Raw genomic sequence first — 4,181 nt, 5'->3', positions numbered from 1 at the left:
AAATTATTGGAAGTTTTGGCACTTCTTCATCCTGTTTGTCAAAATATTTGATGTTTCTAAGAATATCATCCATGCCTCCCAATATCTGATTCTTGAAAATTTCTTTTCTTAGCGTTTTAGCCACATGCTTTCTCAAACCTCTAAGGAGATATCTAGGAACATTGACGATATGTTTGAGTTTACATGATATCTGTGATCTACAATAATAAAATTCTCTCAAAGCACTAATTTTATCACATATAACACTAAGTGATGTGTATACCTCAATATTGTTTTCAACCTCTTACCTAGAATTTCCCCTAAAAAAGCCATCTACCTTGTAGTTGCCAATAATTGAATTGGGGTTTCTATTTTTTCACTAAATTTTGATCCCTCCACTTAGAAAAACACTCTTAAATAATAAAAGGCTTTAGGATATTTCCACAATCTCCTTCATATTTGATAAAATGAGGTACTCTATTATTGATAAGAAAGAAGGTTTTCTTTGATGAGAGGTAAAATTATTCAAACATTAAATACTACACAAAAAATTATTTATTGTTGTTCCTAATCTAGTGGTAATGAGTATGCTAATGTCAATTGAATTATGAATAAGAAGAAAAAAGAAGTAGATGAGCCTATTGCAAGAATTTGACATCAAAGTTTTAGCCTAATCTTGGTCAAGGAAGATCCTCAAATAGTTTTCCTTTATTTGACACAAAAAATGTAATAAATGGGTTGCGAAAGATAAAACAATACTTATCCAAAACATGACTTCTAAATTAAATATATTTTTGCTCATCATTTTGTAATATACATAGAATGTAAAAATTTAAACATATATATAGTTTAATTATTTTTATAAAATACAATTTAAAATAAATCAACAAATATTTTAAAAACCACTAAAAACAAACAAACATTATAGTAACTGAGGCTATGGCTTCTTACATTGGTATATGGCTATGAGGGAGAACTATAAAACAATTTGGCTAGAAAGTGATTCCTTGAACATTGTTAAATTCCTTCTTGTGTCTCAAATGCCTAGTTGGACTATAAAGACCTTAATTGAATATAGTTTATGGATGCTTAAGTCCCTTGATAATTTTAGAAGTTACCATGTCTTTTAGGAAGGAAATAAAGTGGTCAACAGCTTGGCCAATCTTGGACTCAAACAAACTAGGATTAAGTGGTGGGGGACCCATGATCTTATCCCCATTGAGATTATTAACCACATCTATAATGATAGATGTATTTATTAATTTGAGGGTTGTCAAGGATTTAATTATGAAATATGTTTGGCATAAGTGGAAGGAAGGGATGGGGTGTCCATATCATAACATCATTGGTAAAAGGAAAGTTTTGTTCTCTTTCCAATTCTAGAATATTCTTTTTCCTTGTTCTTTGATTTTTTTGGGGGTCCAATGGCTTTTTGTGGGGTGCTCGCAAATCTATTTTTAGGCCCAAAATGGGAGATGATCGAAATAGACTGGAATCCACTTCAAATGAAAAATGGAGGAATAAGACTGAGGTGTGTGAAAAGGTTTCTAGCGAAGGGATGACCCTTTATATTGAAAAACTTCATGGCTATGACCCTAGGGATACCAGGCAATTCATCAAGTGCTAGTAGAATGGTACCTTATAGGCTTTTGAAGAGGATTTTTGATTAATGAAACCCTCATGTAGAGGTTATTGGGATGCTCATGGATGGGAGAAAATTCTTTAGGGATATGAAAGCCATGGAGGAATCCCTTGATACTTTTTCTAGGAAAATGAGAGGCATACAATTTGTTACACAAATGATAGAGGATATAATCTCGAGGATCTCAAGTCTTTGTGGGCAGATGTCACTAAGGTGATCTTGAGGTACATAACCTTAGATGGTTGTTACAAGTGTATTTTCACCTGTCACTTTACTATTTTGAATCACTTCATGCATGATAGGTGTATTTCTATTTCTTTAAATTACACAATTTGTTCTCTGAAAAATAATCTTAAATCCCATTTGGAAAAGCATACATCTGCTATTCTTCAGAAGGGGTTAATTTTTCTAATAATGGAGCATGCTAAGTCTCTCTAGATTAGGCTGCACCCCTCGACATCTAAAAATAATAGTATCCATTTTTCTTAGAATGTTCATTGGCATTATATTTATGATTCCACAAAGTCAGACTCTTGTAATGAAGAGGCTTTTCACCTGGGTACCCATAAAAAACCTAACAAGAACTCTGCTCGAGGTAATGGGTATGAAACTAACAAGGAGAAATCAAATAAGGTGGACTCTAACTATACCCCATATGTGGAATTCATCCCCGACTCCTTAATCCCTGACTCTATTAAGAAAGGAAAAGAACACATGGCCTCAATCTTCTTAGGTCAAAACAAGAAAAATGAGAAGAGCTCTCTTTTGGGAGGGAAAAGGAAATTCAATTGCCCCCTCTAATGTTCAATCAAGAAAATATGGTTGTCAAAAAGAAGAAACAGGAGGACAAAGAAGATAATATTTGCCCACCAATGATTGATGAAAAACAACAAAACATGGACATTCGAATTGAAATCCCAATTGATGTTGAAAAGGGTTCCTCGGTGGGTAAGGACATGGGATCCTAAGTGGCAGATGTAGGCGATGTGGAAAAAAAGGTGAAGGAAGTGGTGGATGGACATAACAACTTTTTCAAATTGGTGGTGTTGGAGATTTCAAGGCTGAAATGTAGAATGAATGATTTGACTCTTGGATAGAGCACTATGAATACCCCTTCCTCAGATGATGCAAATAAGCTGCTAGACCTCGGTACAAAGTTGTCTATGGATGTGAAGGCCATGAAAATTGACCATGAGGAGAAAATCATGAACTTGGAGAGGGTGATGGAAAAGATCAATGGAAACCTAAGAACGGTTATTGCAGTCAGTAGGACAACCATGACAAATAGCACAAAGAGACTTCAAAGACTAAATGGAAAAGCTCAATCCCTCAATGTCTCCCCCTCAGCTACTCATGCATCTCCCTCCATATCAGTTTGTGGTAAACGAAGGAAGGAAAACTAGGTGCTTAATCTAGAGAATGACATTGACACCATTTTGGGACTATCTTCTTGTACTCGTAGCAGGGACAAAGGTAAGTTGGTGAATGCTAGCATTATTGAAGACATATATGAGGTTAATAGGAATTTAATAGATATAATTGTTAAGTTTGTCTAAATGTTGAACAAAATTATATAGTTTATGGGTCATTGGAGCTTATTTTGTTTTGTTGTTTTGGTACTGGCCTGTTGTGGCTTAGCATCTTGTTCGTCCTCATGACTAGGTTTTTGTTTGTTTGTTTGGGTTTCGGGTCCCTATAAAACCTATTTTACTCTAATAAAAAAAAACATTATAGTAAAGTTTTAAGAAGGTTAATAGAATTGGTAAATGGTCATCTCCATCTAAGATTGTTTTTAAAAACAATATAGGTGGTTTGTGTAAAGGTAATCCCAGTGTAGTTGGGATTGGTGATCTTGAGTACATGATAGTACCGGTTGGTTTGATTCATTTATTTTTATCTACTGTTATAGTGTTTGGCACTTATAATCAGATTGAGGTTTGTGCTCTTCTTGCAACTTTTGAGAAAGCTTATGTCTCTTCTTGGAAATTGGCTTCTTTGGTAGCTTAGATTTGTTATCTTTGTGAAAACATTTGTGCCATTTCCTTTGTTTTCATATTCCTTGAGAATGGAATGATGTTGCTGATTCTCTAGGTAAATTGGGATTTGTGGCTCCTCAATGATGAAATATTTTAAACAAGATTTTTTATGTCCGAACCAAGCTACTTGGTGAGTTCATCTTCTTCAAAATGATAATGGTTGAATATTATTTATCTCGTAAATTTTGTTTCATTTACAAATTCTTGAGAGTGATGGATTTGTATTAAACTATTACTATTTTTAAGTCTTTATATAATCTCTTTCTATTTATTATTAATATATTTTTATTATTATTTCTTAAAAAGTATTAGTAAAAATTTCTAATAAAACATCAGAAATATATTTTCCTAATCATATACATCACAAAGAAACTATGCTCTGCATGTGAGCTACACTCAGGCTATAAGGATGCTGGTTTAATTTTACGTGCCTGCATGCCCTCTATGTTCTACCTTTTACAAATAATTTGCTATCTTATTTATAGTAATAGAAATAACGTTGTTTAAAAAAAAAAAAAATGAAA

The sequence above is a fragment of the Cryptomeria japonica genome, chromosome 7, assembly GCF_030272615.1.
Source record: "Cryptomeria japonica chromosome 7, Sugi_1.0, whole genome shotgun sequence".
NCBI lineage: Eukaryota > Viridiplantae > Streptophyta > Pinopsida > Cupressales > Cupressaceae > Cryptomeria > Cryptomeria japonica.
This window is presented reverse-complemented; position numbering follows the sequence as displayed.